At 30.7% G+C, this 21024-nt stretch overlaps 1 long non-coding RNA gene and 1 pseudogene across 1 annotated transcript; both read left to right on the forward strand.

The window, feature by feature from the left end:
- Nucleotides 1-119: 119 nt before the first annotated feature.
- On the forward strand, nucleotides 120-1506 carry LOC114074431 (annotated as a pseudogene).
- Nucleotides 1507-16471: 14965 nt separating this feature from the next.
- Nucleotides 16472-19342, forward strand: LOC114074490. The gene is made up of 3 exons (XR_003574916.1): nucleotides 16472-16645; nucleotides 16889-16953; nucleotides 18518-19342. It is a non-coding gene; the product is annotated as an uncharacterized LOC114074490 (long non-coding RNA).
- The last annotated feature ends 1682 nt before the right edge of the window (nucleotides 19343-21024 follow it).

Consider the following 21024-nt stretch of genomic DNA (forward strand, 5'->3'; position numbering starts at 1 on the left):
ATATATATATATATATATATATATATATATATATATATATATATATATATATATATATTCTTCTTTTTGAACGAATTTTTTGTTAAGACGAAAAAGAAACTATACTTGCAATCAACAACATGCCAATCAAATGGTAACGATTTTGAATTCACTAGAAACATAACATTTTGAATGATTTTGGTGTGTATGCTTCAGTTTAAAGTTTGTTACTTTGTATTTTGTTAGGGTTTTGTGTTGGAAACCAAATGAAGGTACAATAATCAATCATCAAATACTGATAGAAGTATCTAATTGTGTTGAGAGCATTAATGGTGTTAAAGAGGGAGGATGGAAAAATACTTTTTGCTTCTATAAGCCCATAATTAAAGGTATTTCATCATTACTTAATAAATCACGTCTGCAAACACAATGTAAAGAAATGATCTCCCTTTTTTTTCTCCTCTCGGTGCATTATAAAGATTGGACTTTGGGAAGTTTTTCTCCTCCTTAAGATAATGTATAAAAAAGTGAAGAAGTATTGAAATTTTTTGGATCAAGAATATATCTAAATGTAAGATTGATAATCTATATATCTCGCATTTCTAACTTACACATCATGTCATTTTTAAGAGTACTTCTGTAGCCTTATACGATATTTGACTGTTGATTGATTTTTTTATTTCCTAGAACAATCAAATGAATCAGAAATTCCCCAAAAATTTTTAGGGGTTTCACTTCAATAACAACCTAAAAGTTTTACATGGCACTTAGTAGGCAACGACTGATTGTGAAAGCAGAATCTTCAATGCAGAAGATAATGGAGAACATACAATCTTACAGAATGAAGTTTGCAGTTAATTGTGAGGTTTGTATTATATTGAGATCTAGAAAATATTGTTTGTATTGAGGATGATATACTTATATAACACCATCAAATTAAAAATCTTGTCTTCATAAATACTCATTAAAATATTTTGTAGGATATAGGGGTTTCAGTATCGACTTGGTGACTTCCAGGTGCGAGTAGGCAAAGTTGTTCCAATAAATTCTGAGAACTTGAGGGAAATAGTTATGGAGGTATGCAAATATCTTTAGAGATTTATTCTCAGTTGAAGCTTTTTATGTGGTTAAACCTTTTCTTTTTTATTATAGTTATTATGTTTTGGAGATTTATGCAAATACTTATTATGTTTTTTTACACTTCATGGAGAAGAATTCAATTATTGTACTTTACCTAATTAAAAAAATAATTACTATTATTAGAATGCTTGCCTCATAAGATGTTTGTTTCTTTTGTAGATGGATTATTTTTCGATTTCCTCATGGGGAACATCAGATCTGATTATGAGTGAATTCTTCGAGATATAGAAGGAAACTCTTGGTAAAAAATCATTGCCAGGTCATTTTGTGCACACTGAACCAAATTTTTCAAAGTTTGGCCTCTCTGATCAATACACTTCACAACACACTGTCGTAAAATATGCTAGCATCTTGGCTCAAATGACAGCAACATCTCAATCATCATAAGCAACGAGAAATTAAAATGTTTTATTGTCTCTATAAGATTTTTCCTTAGCTTTAGAAATGAGTTCGTTATTTTCATAAATAAATTGGTAATATGCACATCAATAGTAAAGCTACTATATGATTTCAGATCAATATAATTTCTTTTCTTTTTTAGTGGGTGATATGGAAATTAAATGATTTCTTTTGTTTGAAGAATTGCTCTTTAAGATTATATAGACTTTTAAGTTTTGGAGAGTTAAACTTTTTTGCTCAAAAGGAAATATGTCATATATGTTAATATTACTATATAGGAAAATAAAGCATGTAGATAGTTCATTTAGAGAGGAATTTTGTTAGTGCAGTTGGTTGGATACATGAACTTTTATTATGATTCCACACCTCGTAATCTCCTTTACTATTTCTTTCTTATTTTTTTTTTGTGAAAAGCAAATCATCAAAAGTATATTGTTACAAGTTATAAAGCACCATTATAAACCCACCCCATATTCCTAATTACCCCAAGTAAAATGTTACAATTTATAAAGCACCATTGTAACCCCACCGCATATTCCTAATCACCACAAGTATAATGTCACAAGGCCTTTTCCTAGAGTATAGTTAATATGAAGCCAGACAAAGCAAATCTAGCTCACGATCATTTTTGAACTCAAATTTAATATTTATCAAAACAGATAATAGAAGTTCAAACCAATAAGTATAATATAAGTTTGCACCAAACATCGAGTACAATAAGTATTCTATATGATAAAATGTGTAATGATATTTTCCTTCGAATAGCTTGTATAAAGTGTGGTTGTCAATGGTGGTCATGATAACAAAGGTGTTTGGTGATTGACAACGATAATGGTGATGGTTAGTGATTTTGGATAGAGTGATAAATTATCTACACAAGATATTAAGACTTTGTTCAACATCTTAATGATTAATTAAATGTTTAAATCTTAATTATAACAACTGCACTTGATGGCCTGAGGTCTAAACCATTAAGATACAAACTTTCATAAAGTGTTGCAAAATGTTGCGAAATCGGTCATTTCATTTTACATGGTGATGAGTATGAGATTTAAAAATATAGGAGACAAATCAATATTGAAGAGATAAACTGAGTGTTAGATGTTATTTGGTGAAATGCAATCAATAGCTTGCATTCTACAAAAGGAAAATCAAATAATTATGTAATACCAAGATATGTACGAAGTCTCAAGTTCACAAAATATATATTTCATGTTCAGAGTCAAATTTCAAGAAGATGCTTCGCGTAGTTATGATGAAAGAAGTGGTTAATAGTCGTGGTTGGTGAGTGTGGTAGTGAATATTATCCAGAAAAGAACACATTAATGATTCTAAGAATTTGTTCAAGATCTTAATGATTAAAGACCTGTTTAAACTAATTAAATGCTTAGTTATAAGATGCATGCTGAAATAAGATGCATGCTGAAAAATTTGCTAATATAAAAGTCTATAGCATAATATTTTGTTGGAAACTAGGCAATACAAGTCGAAAGCATGGCTGGTTTTCCGATAATAAAGCAGAGAATTAAGGTACTAATAGCTCTGAGACTATTATGCTGCAAGTACAAAAATTGTCTACTGATAAGTCTTTAAGTCTGAGTCATAGCCTCCTCCAACTCCAATTTAGCCATTCCCTTTCCAGAATTGAGAAGGTGTGACTTCCATCTAAGTTGAATGTCTTTAAGCGTCATATCTCCATTCAACTTTTCACCACAACAAACAATATCCACCTGCACAAAATGATATAAAGAGGATTCAGTGGCAAAGTAAAACGGTGGCAATATTTTCAACATATCTTCCTGTAGCATAAAATAAAAAATTATTTCACTGTCATAGCTATTAATATATGTTCGCCTTTCTAACCCGAGAGATCATGAAATGTTTCAACTTAGTTCCTTTATCTTTGTTAAGTAAGAACTAGTATATTTATTCAAATAAGAGGGAAAAATTTAAAATTTCCTAATTTTTAAATTTTATATAACTAACTAGTTCAAAGAAATGCAAAATTTATCTTATAAATTCATTACCTCAGTATGACAATTTAAATTAAGCTTATGTGCAATGAACATCCGACTCGGGATCGCTATATGAAAACTCGTAACGTCAAAAAGAACACAATAAAGAGGAATTGATATGAAGGGTCATTAAAATGTGATATATGCTTTAACTATTTCATGTCACTATATTTCTTAGGAAGATAATAATGAAGAAAACATATATAAAACACGCAATATGAAACATTTCAATAAAATTAGTTGTTTAAACACAACTTATTTGAAACAATTGATAGTGGATGGACACAAAATATATCATTGATGCTTTAGGGATATATGGAAGGCTTTACAAGTTGATATTACATTTTAAAACTAGACACAACTGCCTTGTAGTCTTGCAATATTCACCTTCCAACCATGCAGAAATCTCTTCGATTTTTTCCAAAGTCCTCTCAAACATTTCATCTGCAATTTTACTTCCAAAAGGTATGGCGAACATTTCTTCAAAACCATCTCTTATGTGATTGATGAAACTATTTGCATCAATGCAGGATTGCGGACTTGTCAGCTCCATTCATTCAATGCTAAAACATCCATTATTCTCCACATCTTTAGTCATCTTTTTAGTAGACGGATAATATACTGGAAAATTAAATGAGTCACAAGAGATTCTTCCACAATTCCCTGTATGAAAAAGAAAATGTGTCACACAAAATGGAATAGTGATAGTGACAGAGCTAAATGAGGGGGTTCAATCGAATCCCCTTATCGAATTTACAATTATTTGAATTCAATTAATAGGAGTGTTTGACTCCGCAATTAGATAGAGGATCCAAGACATTCAAGATATGAGATTTGAAGTCAAGATCCAAGATACTTAACATATACTCTTTAGTTCTTTCCTTTAAAGTGTCTTACCTAGACTACGTTTAAGAAAGTAACATAAACTTTTGAATCTTACAATTTTAAACTCAAATTACTCCATAAATATACAAAAATTTCATATTGTGATCTTAACCATGCCGTATAAAATGTTATAATAGGAAAGTTTACTAGATTTAGACGATGCCTTTTTTTAGACAAAAAACAAATGAAAATAAGATGACACATAAGTTGAAAGAGAGAGAGAGAGTATAAGGTTATGTGTCGCTCACCTCATTGACCATATTAATAAGACTAGATAAAGAAATTTGAGCATCCTATACGTCAACTTATCATGTGATCGATGTCATTATTACAAAATTACTAAATTTAAAAAAACTAACATAACATTGACTATTAAGGAAGTAGGATATAAACAAATTGAAACAGAGAGAGTATAAGGTTACGAGTATCCGACCTCATTGACCATATCAATAAGACTATACTCAAGAAATGTGAATATCCTATATCCAATTTTGGAGTAGTGTATTTCACTTGGAATAGATGGCAAAACAAGAACAATTAAGCCTCCAGGAACAATTTCCTTTGCCCTTGCAATCAAGAATACTTCCATAACATTGTGAAATCGAGCAAGATAAGCATTCCATACTTCGACAGAAGCACCATCATAATGAATTCTTCTTTTATTCTGCATATCTTTGGTCACTTGGGACAACCATTGTTATGCGTAACCTCAATTTTCACAACACCTTCTTTTGCTACTGAATATGTCGAGTCATTAGCTGTGATAATGACTCGATCTCCATGATAATCTCGAATCTCCGAGAATAAATAATCATCTCCAGTCACATGATGTGAGCACTTTGAATCAACAATCCACTCTTCTCTCTTATTATTGTTAGCGTAATTGACAAAATCTTGTGCTAACTTTTGTTCCACAACTTGGATGCTAAATGCTCCCATTTCATTTGTTCATCTCCTTCGCTGGTACACACGACATTGGCTATGGAAAGTTTTACTCGACAATTTTTCTTGATGTGCCCAATTTTTCCACATCTGTAGAACTTTTTGGTGTTTTATGAATTTCCACCTTTTCTGTGCTCGTTTCTTCCTCTTTATTTTTGTTCCAAGTTGATGCATTTTTCTTGTTCGACTTTCCTTTTGAAAATAGAACATTATTAGATTCAAGGTTCTTAACCATTTGTTTAGCTAACGCTTCTTGATTAGAAAGCATGTTCTCCAATTCTTCAACAAATGGTTGTTGCGGCCGTCCTTGGACGGAAGTGACAAATGGACCGTACTACTTTTTCAATATGCGAATAAGATTGTAACACCCCATAGCCAAAACAGACCAAAAATTAGTTTTTTCAGAAAAAACTACAGGTGCTACCAACGGTGGCATCGAAGGACCATAGCCTAAACCACGGTCCGTCCTGCACAATCGTCGATGGGATCAGAAACACCCAAAAATTTCAGCCTAGAAAAATTGGTTAAGTCTTGGACGACGGACGGACTTACGATCCGTAGGTGAAAGGACGGTTTGTAGTCCGTGATCGTTGATCAAGATTCCCTTCAATCACTCTCAAACAAGAGCTATGGATTACCAGCATGGTTCGTAGGTGGACCTACGGTCCGTAGGTCTGACCGTAGTTGGAAAATTTGCAGCCTGTTAAGGGGAAATGAAGTTGGGTCAACTTACAATGATCATAACTCTTTTCACAAAACGAAGTAGGCCTACCATGACCTACCCACAGATAGATAATTGAATTATCTTTCCATAGCCACCAATCTTGGTAAAATCAGACCTCCGAGTAAAAAGTTATGCCTTTTTTAGTAAACACATGTCGAACAAGCCATCACGACAGACCCAACGATGGGGCGTCGGGTGCACGAAGGACCGTCAGTCCTGGCCGTCGTGAGGCCCGACAGCAACCTTCCCAGGGGTCTTTTTGACCTTTCCAACTTTTTTTAAACCCTAAGTTACGTTGTTTTGACCTAAATCATCAGATTTTAGTCAGTTTAAGCTTAGAAACATAATTAAAACATATCCAAGTCAAATCATTAAATCAAAACTTAGAAAATTAGAAGCAAGAGAGGAGAAAAAAGCTCAAGAACCCTAGTTCAAGAATGCCACAAGCTCCAGCAGTTCGAGCCCTGAAACTTAAGTATTTTTCCGTGAATTTCATCACCAGGTATGTGGGATTTCACTAGTGTGTTCCTTTCACCCATTGGGTCCTAAGTTTCAGTCAGTTCTTGATTCTCTTATCATGATTAAACCTAGGGTTTCTAGAACTTTGATATAACTTCATGAATCTATTAAATATATGTTCCAAATCAGATTATCATGTTATTACTCAGATTATTGCATGAATTTCAGAATCCTAACTTTGTATTTCTTTAGTTCTTGAATTACACATGCTAGGTCATATATTTCAGACATTTCAGATATACATGCCTCAGTCATAAATGCATAATTACTAGATTAATTGTTGCATTCTCAGTTTGCATGTTCAGTTTCAAGCTATCCAGTATTTACAGAAATTCAGATATGATCAGTTAATTTACAGAATTCATAGGGAGTTGCATAATATCGAGTTGGACTAGGGTTTAGCGTACCCAATAGTCCCAGAACTACGAGCCGAGTAGGTTGGAAGTCCCCTATGTAGGAAATAAATTTAGTGATCATGCCAGCATGCCTTTATACCTTTGGAAGGGTATATTGGGTTCTCTCGATGGGGCGTATACATCGGACTCCACAATTAGCTCATGTGGTTTTATTATCGGTTATTAGTAGCTCCCACAATTCAGACAGACTCTCTGCATTGACCATTTATCAGTATATTTAGTATTCAGTTTCAGCATGTTATAAGTTGGTCATTGCATCCAGTTAGCTCAGAAATCAGCACATCACATTCAGATTATTATACTTGTTTTTGTGTTTTTTCAGTTATGTTTTATTTCAGCTTTACTCTATCCTACATGCTCAGTATCTTTCAAGTACTGACGCATACGTGCGCTACATCTTCTCGTGATGTAGGTTCAGGTTCTCAGCATCCAGATCACGCATAGATTGATTTCTCGATCTCCAGTTCGGCAGATTCAGTGGTGAGTCCTCATTCTCCGAGGACAACAATCATGAGTTTCATTTCAGTCTTTAGTCATTTAGTTTCAGTTTTTGCTAGATTTAGCTGGGGCTTGTCCCAGTATATCTAGTCTAGTTTATAGGCTATTTTCTGACATAGTTAGATTCAGCTTAGTATTGAGTTAATACTTTTTTTTGTAATAAACTCATTATTTTCAAATATCTCAGTTATAGAATATGGATATTCCCCATCTTTTCATTTTAAGTATGATTTAGCTTCTGCAACAGTTTATTATCTTTAGTATGCTCATGATCATGCCAGCATGGTTAGCTTGGGATCACTTGTGGTCCTAGGTTCCGTGTCCGCGTCTCGGGGGTAGCTCGGGGCTTCACAAAGATAGAATCGTAGGCGTGGCTCGCTAATCTTCTCTTCAGGATCAATCTCTGAAATTCAGCACAAATTCTTTTTACTCGCAAAAAGTAATCTGAGATTAAAATACCTCGATGTTGTAACATTGCCAACACATTCTCCAAAAGTTGTAGCCTTGCTGTGTTTTTCTTGGTAAACAGCCTTTCGAGTGTGTCCCAAACTTCTTTTGGAGAGCTAACATCACAAACATGATCAATAAACTCCTTGCTGATAGAAATCCTCAAAGTAAAGAGAGTTTTTCCGCACTTGATCTTCAATTTCCTTCGTGATTCGGCATTCTCAGGAGTATCGATTGGAAATATTGAATCAATTCCTACGATCAAATCCCATAGATCCTGACCTCGAAGTTATGCTTCCATACATATTCTCCAATACTCGTAGTTAGTTCCTACAAGTTTTTCTATTCCATATTGATTATTTCCTCCGTTTGAGGCTTCCATTTCTAAAGACAACAAAAGCTTTCCCTTCACACTTTCAAACTTCTCCAACAGGATAAACTGATAGACAAGAAGACTGAAACAAAAAAGGGTCTCTTTTAACCTGGCTCTGATACCATATAACAAAAGAAAGGTACATGAACAGTAAGAAGGAAAGAAAAAGAAAACAGTCGAAAGCTCTTCTTGAATAGCAAAAATACTATCTAGAAATTACAAAAGAAAACAGAGAGAACATACTCTGTGACTCTATATTAACTTGACTCCTACTTCTAATATAACTCCTAACTTATAGTGTTTTTATTCCACTAAACAAACTCCTAATCTTACTGCTAATGTTCCTAACTTTCAGGCCACTTTCTAAGACTGTTTTGACTTTGTAAATGCAGAAAACAAAGAACACATTGTGTTGAACTAATTTATTACAGAAACTAGATGCAGATCTTGGTAAGATCTTAACTTGTGAAAGTCTAAGGCCCTTTTTTAACAACCAAAGTAGTCGTTTGATTCAGAATCTTGATATTATAGATTCACATTTAATATGTGAAAGATTATAACAAGATTTTCTACAATCTATATATTGTAACATTAGTAATTACCCATAATTAAAAATCCTAACGAACACGTACACACACACAAAAAAAAGTGAAGCTAAAATGGTTATTTAATATTCATAATAATTTGTTTCTCATTTTACTTGACTTTTTTTTATATGATACGTCTATTAAGAAAAAATTGTTTGGTATGGTGAGTTTATCATTATACCCCATTAATTGATGAGATTCGAATTATCTTTACTCAAATTGTGATCTTAACCATATTGTGATCTTAACCATGCCTTGTAAAATATTATAATAGAGAAGTTTACTAGATTTAGACGATTCCTTTTTTTTAGACAAAAAAACAAATGAAAATAAGATGACACATAAGTTGAAAGAGAGAGAGAGAGTATAAGGTTATGAGTCGCTCACCTCATTGACCATTTTACTAAGACTAGATCAAGAAATTTGAGCATCCTATACGTCAACTTATCATGTGATCAATGTCATAATTACAAAATTACTGAATTTAGAAAAAGTAACATAACATTGACTATAAAGGAAGTAGGATATAAATAAATTGAAACAGAGAGAGTATAAGGTTACGAGTGACTGACCTCATTGACCACATCAATAAGACTATACTCAAGAAATGTGAATATCCTATATCCTATTTTGGAGTAGTGTATTTCACTTGGAATAGATGGCAAAACAAGAACAATTAAGCCTCCAGGAACAATTTCCTCTGCCCTTGCACTGGAGAATACTTACATAACTTTGTGAAATTGAGCAACATAAGCATTCCATACATCAATAGAAGCACCGTCATAATGAATTCTTCTTTTATTCTTCATATCTTTTGGCACTTGGGTCAACCATTGTAACGCGTAACAACAATACACTATATGAAGAGAGCACGAGGGGAACAATCGTCCATAGAAAGAACCTGGAATTGCATCTGCAAAATATGGCTTCTGATCGGAATATAGTGATTTGAATAAGATATTGAAATCGTTCGTGATATCATCGTTGAAGAAAACTTGATATTCGATTTCAGGACTTGTAGAATGGTATTTATCTTTTATGGTCTCTACAATATTTTGCATTGCAAAAAATGTGTTTGGTCCAACTGAACATCCTACGTCTACAATAAAAAAATGTTTTGGTTTGTATATCAAAATTTTCAATAATTGCCATTTTTGTACAAATAAAATTAAAAAGATAAAAATTGTGTACCATTGCAAGAAGTAATTAATACTTTATGACTTTTATGCGGAACATAATTTTTTGATAAACAATTTCTTAATATATTTATCAGTCATATTAGTCATTTCCATTTATTAGTTATTCCAATTATTAGTTAGTCCACGTCATTATAGTTAGTTAGAATTGGTTAGAAGTTTGTTAGTGTATTAGTTGTAACTTTCATGAATTAGTTAGATTGTTTATTTTTCATTTTTCTGTTTAGTTCTATAAATAGATTAGATCACAAGCTGTAAAGTTCAAGTTGATCAATGCAATACACATTCTTTTCTCTCTATCAGTCTTCACATGTTTCATCTCCAATGGAGTAGTATTCACCATTGTAGGTGAATGATTAATTGCTTCAATTATTTAAATTGACACAATTCAATTCAATAAAGTCTATAGGTGATTAATTAACAAGAATTTAATTTAGACACATCATTCTACCTAAGTTCAGCACAAATTTAGGTAACATACGCGAGTTTGGACACCTAATATACCTCAAAATAATTACTTCACTTGTCTCAATTTTTCTGACATACTTTTCATTTTAATTTGAAAATCGATCTTGATATCGTTCTATTATGTTCAAATTAGCAAAAGCGTGAGGCTAATAATAAAGCAACAATTGGTACTATAGAGAAGCGATCAAAACTAGAGAGTCTTGACCGATTTGCAGTTCATATAATGTATCTAACAAAGAAATAATTGGAATGTTGAGATGTTCGTTCAAATAAGAAAAACTCAATGGAATTCATAAATGTCTTAGTTTTATTTTTTTCTTCTCATTTTTCCTTCAAAAAGAATTAACTTTATAATTTTAAAAATATCCTTAATGGAAAAATATATAGCCACAAACTATATATTACCCGTAATAAGGAGTTTTTAGTGTAGCTATATACACCTTCAGCACCCTTCATGGGGAAAAATCGTGTCATTGAGGAATTTAAGATCTTCTATTTTTTTGCTTACAGACTAAATTTGCCAAAAAAACTTCAAATATGTATATAACAATTTTACAAAGAAAGCCTTATTTATGAGCAATTAAAAACAATAATTTTGATAAAGACATAAGATCTTATTCTTGATATGTTTAATTAACAGATTGCTTAATTATATTGATATGTTTTCTTAAAAAAATATATGTGATTGCATGATGATTAAATCGATATACCTATAATCAATATTTAAATGTCAATATAATATAATACAACCACCCAACTTATTGTGCTAATTTACTATATATCCATCATTAATATTTAAATGTAACAATAAATATGATACAACCAACTTACTGCACTAATATACAATAATTTGTTATTACAATAGTATTTGTTTGTTGTTTTTTTCTTCTAGAAGTTACTTTGATGTAGTAGTGCAATTTTTCATTTTAATAAAGTCAGGAAGGCATGTCCTACTTTTTAGGGGTAGCTCTCTTATAAGTTCTGTACTTAAACTCTGTATTAAGGCCTGAAAATCTAAGTAGAAAATAATTCAAGTTTATGAGTTCTTTAACTCAAGAAATTGCAGATTCTTTGTCCATTTAGGTCATACAAAAGATAAGTTTTAGGAATCACATAGTTTTAGTATGAAATTAAAATTTACCTCTCTTTAGTTTGTAACTACATTAATCGCTTAAAGAGTAACACAAACTGGATACATAATATGTAGTTCAGATATATTAAAGACTAGCTCGGATACATTATAAAAAATCAAATACATAATATATAGCTCAGATACATTAAATACTGACTTCGATACATTAAGATATCAGTAGGATACATTAAAGAAATATGAGATTTTAGAGATTTTTAGAAATATTTAGAATAAGGAAAATATAAGACATGTATTTGAGTATTTTTTGCTAAAATAAATCAAAAGGATAAGAGTGATTTGCAGATGTTATATAGAAACTAGATGCAAATAAATTTGGTAAGATCTTAAATTGTGAAAGTCTAACGCCCTTTTTTAATAATCAAATGAGTCGTTTGATTTGGAATCTTAATTATAGATTTACATTTAATATGTGAAAGATTATAACAAGTATTTCTACAGTCTACATATTGTAGCGTTAGAGATTACTCATAACTAAAAATCCTAACGAACACGTATACACACAAAAAATATAGTGAACCTAAAATGGTTATTTAATTTTCATAATTATTATTTTCTCATTTTACTTGTCAAATTTTTATTTAATACGTCTATTAAGAAAAAATTGTTTGGTGTGGTGAGTTTATCATAATACCTCATTAATTGATAAGATTCGAATTATCTTTACTCATAAACACTCTTGTATTTATGACACAAATTCTTGAATGATATTTTTGGTTTCCACATTTCATACTCATGAAAGATTTAGCATTTGAGATTTTCTAATTGTCGTTTATTTTTTCTCCTTATTTATTGAATTTAATTGATAAGATTAGTGGATTGACTTACCTATTGGTTGGGAATATAGTTTTTATCACAACTTGTGAATTTGAATTGTAACAGTTATTTTAATCTCCCTAAAATTATATTAAATGTAGGGGTTAGTTTAGGCCCCACAAATTTTTATTAAGTTGCAAGGGGTCAAAACCCCAACTATTTTAAAAAAAAAATTAAACGCTTGAAATTAATGAATAACTTCACTAGTTCAAGTTTTGTTTGACCATAGATTTTTGAAGTAAAATTTGGGTGAAATTTGAACAAATAGTGTTCGTCCATAGAATTTGTCATTATTTGGCAAATAACCCAAATTCTCAAATACTAGAAAAAACAAGTATTTGGGCTACATATCATTATTTAAGAGTTTCTAAAAATTAAAATTCTACATCAAACTTTTATCATTTACAAAAACATCCTCTATTGGTTGTTTGCGTTGTATTACATAATTTTTATATGAACATCAAAGCAGTGATGAAATATTTAGTGAATATGAAAGTAATGATATGATTATTGATGAAAAATCGACTCATGGTACCAATGTCATGTTCTATATCTACTTTACGATATATAGAATGATGATTGTTGCACTCAATCCGAACTATCACATTGCTCTAGCTTCATGAACACTACTTGTAATTTGTTGCAACGAAGATCCAAAAAAAATTGTTGTTGAAGTACCGATAGTTCTTAAAACTTTTGAATATAAACAATATTTCTTATAAAGGTGAAATATGTTCTCCGAATACTATGATCAAACACATGGTGAAATTTCATTCAAATTTTCACCTAAATAATATTCGGTAAAAATATTAGGAAATTTATGGCCAAACACTATCTTATTTTCCCCTCTAAGCTCACTCAAACAAACCCATTTATCTCTCTAAGCTAGCACTCCCATTTAAATGTCACAATAATATAATACAACCACCCTACTTATTGTGCTAATTAATTTACTATATATCCATCATTAATATTTAAATATAACAATAAATATAATACAACCACACTTATTGCACTAATCATATATATATATAAAAGAAAATATTAGACCCGCCTACGTGGCACCACCACAAATCAGAATTCCCTTTTAAATTTATTTATTTCCAAAATTAGCCTTCCCCTTTCAAGAAAAATTGTGACTTTTATGAAGAGTTGCGATTTTAATGAAGATATGTGACTTTTATGAAATGTTGTGACTTTTATGAAAAGTTGTGACTTTTATGAATAGTTACGACTTCTATGAAGAGTTGTGACTTTTATAAAAAGTTGCAACTTTTATGAAGAGTTGCAACTTTTATGAAGATTTGCAACTTTTATATTAAAAGTTGTAACTTTTCTGAAAAGTTGTGACTTTTATGAAGAGTTGCGACTTTCATGAAAATTGTGACTTTTATGAGAGGTTGTGACATTTCCAAATGGTTGCAACTTTTCCAAAAAGTTGTGACCTTTCCGATAAGGCACAATAAATATTTATTCACACTACCCTCTGTTATCTATAAATAGAGGGATTTGCTGCCACTATTATTTGAAGATTTTTTCCATTGGATAGTTGAATTCAATTACATTGATTAAGCTTCTTAAGAAGTTTGTTTCATTCCTAGAAGTTTCCATCCTCATATTTCATGGAGCTTAATCTTTACTATAAGTCGTAGTGATTCATGTAAGTATGATAACTCTTTATGCTATTGGTGACATTTTTCTTTTAACTTTGTTAAAAGTTACATAGAAGATGATTGAAAATCGATCTTCTCTTTTGTCCCTTTCTACAGGTTTCTTTGTATAAACAAAGAAAATTGATTTCGATTGCAATGTCATGTTACTACTCTTGCACCTTTAATTCCACAACTCATAACGTTGTTGAAATGGTTGAATTTATTACATTTGGGTTTTTAGTAAACAAAACTTTTATTTTTGCCACTATTGTAGTTTTTTTTTCTATAGAGGAATCGAATTGAAATACATTAATTAAACTTCTAATGAACCTTTTTCATTCCTCATTTTCCATGAAACTTAATCATTTACTGTAGGTTATATTACCGAATAATCATATGTAATTTTAATAAAATGTCCAATCCCGTGCGAAGCACGGGTAATATACCTAGTATACAAAAATATGTTATTATTACAATAGTATACGTTTGTTGTTTTTTCTAGTAGTAGTTATTTTATGTGGCAGTGTAGTTTTTCATTTTAGTAATGTCAGGAAGTCATGTTCTACTTTTTAGGGGTAACTTTCTTATAAGTTCTGTATATAAACTCTATATTAATGCGAGGAAATTTAAGTAGAAAATAATTCAAGTTTATGAGTACTTTAAGTCAAGAAATTACAGATTCTGTCAACTTAGGTCATAGAAAAGATAAGTTTTAGGATTCACATAGTTTTACTATGAAATTAAAATTTATCCCTCTTTAGTTTGTAATTACATTAATCCCCTTAAAAGCAACATAAACAGGATACATAATATGTAGCTCGGATACATTATAACATAAACTGGATACATAATATGTAGCTTGGATACATTAAAAACTAGCTCGGATACATTTTAAAATAAATCGAATACATAGTATATAGCTCGGATACATTAAATACTGATATCGATACATTAATATGTAGCTTGAATACATCAAAGGAATATAAAATTTTAGATGTTTTTAGAAATAGAAGAAAATATTAAAGATAACAAAAATATAAGACGTGTATTTCAGTTATTCTCTCTAAAATAAATCAAAAAGATAAGAGTGATTTGCAGATGTTATATAGAAACTAGATGCAAATTAATTTGGTGAGATCTTAAATTGTGAAAGTCTAAGGCCCTTTTTTAATAATCAAGGAGTCGTTTGATTCGATATCTTGATATTATATATTCACTTCTAATATGTAAAAGATTATAATAAGATTTTCTACAATCTACATATTGTAGCATTAGTAATTACCCATAATTAAAAATCCTAACAAACACGTACACACACAAAAAGGTGTACCTAAAATGGTTATTTAATATTCATAATAATTTGTAACTTTTTTTCCTTGTCAAATTTTTGTTTGGTAAGTCTATTAAGAAAAAAAAAGGTTGGCATAGTGAGTTTATCATTACACCCCATTAATTGATAAGATCCCAATTATCTTTACTCATAGACGCTCTTATACTTATGACACCAATTCTTGGATGGTATTTTAGTTTTCCACATTTCATACTCATGAAAGGTTTAGCATTTGAGATTTTCTACTTGTCGTTTATCTTATCTCCTTATTTATTGAATAAATTGATAAAACTAGTGACTTGACTTACCTATTGATTGGGGACATATGTGTCATCACAACTTGAGGATTTGAATAGTAACAATTATTATAATCTTCCTAAATTATATTTAATGTAGGGGTTAGTTTAGGCCCAATAAGATTTTACTAAGTTGCAAGGTGTCATAACCCCAACTTTTTTAAAAAAAAAAATGCCTACAATTGCATAATAACTCCACCCTTTTGATCAAAGATTTTTCAAGTAAAATTTAGGAGAAAATTTAACAAATAATATTTGTTTACAGAATTTGTCATTATTTGACAAATAACCTAAATTTTCAAATACTAGAAAATATTGTATTTGGGCTACATTTCATTATTTGGAAGCTTTGAAAAATTAAAATTCCACACCAAATTTTTATCATTGACAAAAACATCATCTATAGTAGATTTTTATATAAACACCAAAACAGTGATGAAATATTCAGTGAACAGTACAACAAAAGTATGATTTAGTGGCACTTATTTAGTGACAATAATATAATTGCCACTAAATAGAATTTTAAAGCTCTTGTTTACAGGAAATTAATCTTAAGCCACTAAAAGGTAACCCTTAATATCAATTAGATTTAAAAGCCAATAGAAAAAAAATATCCTCTCTTACCCTCGTATACCCAAATTCTCTTAGTCAATTTTTACTTAATTTTCAAGTTCTGAAAGTCTCGATGGCTGGGATATGGATTTGAGCTCTGAAGCTTCGGTGGTTTGAAGCTTCATTCAATGGCTACGATGGATCTGAGCTGAAGCACACATCAATTTTTTTCTGTTTGCTCGAACTGAAGCACACTAAGAGGTAATCTCTCTTTCTCTTTCTCTTTCTTTCCGCTCAATGTTTCTTTCTCAATCTCTCATTCTCGATCCATGAATCTCTCATTCTAGTTGTTAATCCTCATTTTCTCTGTGTTTTTCTTATAAATGCTTACATGCATATGCTATTAACTTATAATTATATTTTTTATCTTTAATTTTTTTCTGATTTTATTATCGTTTATTCAAATTCATTTGTTAGTTAAACTTGGGTTTTGTTATCGTGTAGATTTAGCTTGTAGCTGGAGAAATCGATGTGGAATTCTCTATCTTAGGATCAATAATTTTGATGAGGTAAGTATAAATGGTTGTTTAAAACTTGTGTGTTGTAGGAAAACAGTATAATCTGGCTTGGTTTTCCAGCTTTTAATTAATCATTGAATTGTTGATTCATGATTGATTCCTTCATTTGTCGATTGATTTGAAAAGCTTCAACTGTAACTCATTTAATAGGATTTTGATGTCAAACCTAAATTAACCCAATAAGGTGCTCTGTACTACTATAAATTGTGTTTGTTATAATGACTAAATTCATCAAATTTACTGTAACACTCGAAGACGAGGAAAACAGACCATTTTTATACCGAAAGGTAGCTTGTGAGATCAGTCGAGGTGCAAATGTTGGGACGGACACCATGATCATAATAGATCAATCGTTTGGGGTTAGTTAACATGAGAGGGGCGAGTTTAAGGGACTGTGTGTGAGAAATCAAGAGGGTTTGGGAAGTCGTAGCTTCGGGCTTCGCATCTCTCATGCATGCGTGCATGAGAGAATAGGCAGTTTGATAATGATCGAGTGACCATTGTCTAATTTTATTGTAGTCTAACGAGAATTACAAAGCACATAAGTAGTTGGTTTGAGTTTGCTAGTTCCTACAGGACCAAGTACTTTATAAAACTATAAAGTTTGGATTCAGAGACTTCTTTTTATGACTAATTCCCAGATGATCAACTATAGTTTGCTTATATCTTGGGAGGGTGAGTTCCACCTTTTTATCTTGATTATTCACTCCCTAAATAGGAAGTTATTGGAGATACCACAATAGTTTTGTTATCCAAATCATGTCTTGTTTATCTTTTCACTGTAACTACTACATCCTCTCTCTCCTTTACTCTATCTTCTAAATCTACACTCCTGGTTTTCTTCTACAGGTTTGAAAAATTTAGAGAAGTAATTAATTTTGAAGAACAAAAATGCAAAATAGAGTTGGTATTAGATTGTTAACTGAACAACGTTTGAAGAAGTACGACCCTACGTTCAACAATTAATGAAAAAGCTCAGAGCTTCTCTCAAGCCCAAACATCAGAGGATAACAATTCTATTGACATTGATGTTGAGCTGAACTATGAGCCATGTTCTTTCTTTAAACTTGAAATTATAAATTATGTGCATAAAATACATGAGAATATGTATTCTTTCTAGTTTGCTTCAAGTCTACGTTCTTTTCAACCCCCCTTTTCTCTTATTGTGACATAGGAATAAGCTGTAGTTACTAAAGATGGGTTTTAACCAACTTGTTTCTTTAGTTAAAAAAGCTTATATACCCGCATATAGGAAACCAAAACTTACTCAGAACAAGCACCGTTCCTCTCATAATCCGTCAAAACATCAAATATCTTGCCCAGGTTGTTTTCTGTTTCATAACCTCTAACTATTAGACTGCCTAGAGTGTTGATTCTTCTTCTCAGTTTGGGTTGTTCGTTAAGTTGAAACAAGAAACAGTTTCTCCAATTAAAAATTTAAAGAAGACAGTTTAATTAACTTGGTTTCATAATTGGAGCCCCTACACTGTTTAGATTTGCGCTGTACATAATTTCTCTGATGAATGTAATAGAGTGTGTTCTAAATTTAATTCAGGTTCTTCAAACACAAGTAAAGTTCGTGACCTACTTTATTAAAAGATGTTTGGAATTTACCGCTTGGGAAAAAATTGTTGTGTCGTTTAATAGTCGCAATCAATCAATTGGAAAAGAGGGACGAAAACTTGCTAGCTTTCTAGGCATCATTTCTAGAACCACAGATTTGACACAGCTAAATGTGAATGATTGGCGAGTGTTTGATGATGAAGAAAAGAAAAAGTTGGTGGAGTTTGTGAAGGTATAAAATTATTATTCTTAACAAGTATATTTGTTTTTATACATGATATTATCTTGTTAACTTTTGTCTATCTTTTAAGAAAAAGTTCTCCATTCCGATATGTGAGAAGAGTTTGTGAAAAAGTCAATAAGAAAAAAGTGGAGAGACTATAAATGCGACTTGAAGGATATGTATGTGACTAAATATAAGACCGGAGATGCTTTGATGAAAAACAGACCAAATCATATACCAAGGTATCAATGGATGAGAAAAATCAAGAAAAGCTAGTTTCATAATTGTCATGGATGAGACTAGTCATGTGGAAAAATGCTCCTGCTGAATTAAGCAAGCCTCAAAACAATGAAAGTCTTACTAGACAAGTTATCCGATTTTAAAGTTTTAAGCTTTTGTTCTTAAATTTTTGGTTTACACTAAATTTGGTCATCCTGTGTGTTGATTTTTACTAGGTTTGATGCCAATAGTGGCAATGAACAAGCAATATAAGCATTGCTCAAGTTTTCAAGTGGTGACAAGTACTTTTTTTCTCACAAGTAATCTTTTTTATCATCATGAGTATGTATCTAAGTATTTTTTCCTTTTGGTAAATCCTCCCATCCGATTCTTTTCTTTTATTGCAATTACATGTTACCCAAACTCTTCTATGTTTGAGAATGTGATGTGCAGAAATAAGTTTTATCACAGTTAATTTACTAGAATGCTTATTTCAAAGCTTATGTTTACATTCGCTTGATAAAATATTTTCATTTGTTAATTCATAAGTTTTCTGGTACTTGCAACTTGTATAGAATGTATCATACATGACGAGTATTTTGTTCATGCTATTTGCTTGAGTAGATTTTTATTTGATTGTTAGATCGCTTTATGTTTCTTCTTTGTTTCTGACCATAACTTTTGCATTATCTGGAGGATTTCTCTACAAAAAAAATAAAGTTGTGTACCATTGGAAGAAGTAATTAATATTTGAGGACATTTATACAAAATATATAATTTTTCGATAAACAATTCAATTTACTCAAGTCTATACATGATTAATTAGCAAGAATTTAATTTAGACACATCATTCTACCTAAGTTCAGCACAAATTTATGTAACATAGGAGAGTTTGGACACCTAATATAGCTCAAAATAATTACTTCACATGTCTCAATTTTTGTGACATACTTTTTGTTTAATCTGAAAAATCGATCTTGATACCCTTTTATTATGTACAAAGTAGAAGCGCGAGGCTAATAATAGAGAGTCTTGAACAATTTGTAGATCATATAATGTATCAAAAAATGAAATAACTGAAATTTTGAGATGTTCGTTCAAATAAGAAACTGAATGGAATTCATGTAATTTTATTTTTTTTCTTCATTTTTCCTCCAAAAAGAATAATACCATTATATATTAAGAAATAATTTAACTTTAAAATTTTAAAGATCTCCTTAATGAAAAAATATAAAGCCACAAACTATATAGTCCCTGTAATAAGGAGTTTTTAGTGTAGTTATATATACACCTTCACCACCCTTCATGGGGGAAAATCATGTCATTGAGGAATTTAAGATCTTTTATTTTTTTCCTTACAGACCTAATTTGCCAAAAGAAACTGCAAATATGTATATAACAATTTTGCAAGAAAAGCCTTATTTATGAGCAATTAAAAACAACAATTTTGATAGGCATAAGATCTTATTTTTGATATGCTTACTTATCAGATTTCTTAATTATATTGATATATTTTCTTTAAAAAATATATGTGACTACATGATGGTTAATATAATGTACTCATAATCAATATTTAAATGTCACAATAATATAATACAACCACCCAACTTATTGTGCTAATTACTATATATCCATCATCAATATTTAAACGTAACCATAAATATAATGCAACCTCACTTATTGCACTAATATACAATACATAATATGTTATTACAATTGTATCTGTTAGTTGTTTTTTTCTAGTAGTAGTTAGTTTCATGTAATAGTGTAGTTTTTCATTTTAATTATGTCAGAAAGTCATGTCCTGCTTCTCAGGTGTAGCTCTCTTATAAGTTTTGTACTTAAACTCTATATTAATGCCAAAAAATCAAAGTAGAAAATAATTCAAGTTTATAAATACTTTAATTCAAGAAATTGCAGGCTCTTTGTCAACTTAGGTCATAGAATGGATAAATTTTAGGAATCACATAGTTTTAATATGAAATTACAATCTATCCCTCTTTATTTTGTAATTATAGTAATTCCTTAAAAAGCACCACAAATCGAATTCATAATAT

Source organism: Solanum pennellii, chromosome 10 (genome assembly GCF_001406875.1).
Source record: "Solanum pennellii chromosome 10, SPENNV200".
NCBI classification, from domain to species: domain Eukaryota; kingdom Viridiplantae; phylum Streptophyta; class Magnoliopsida; order Solanales; family Solanaceae; genus Solanum; species Solanum pennellii.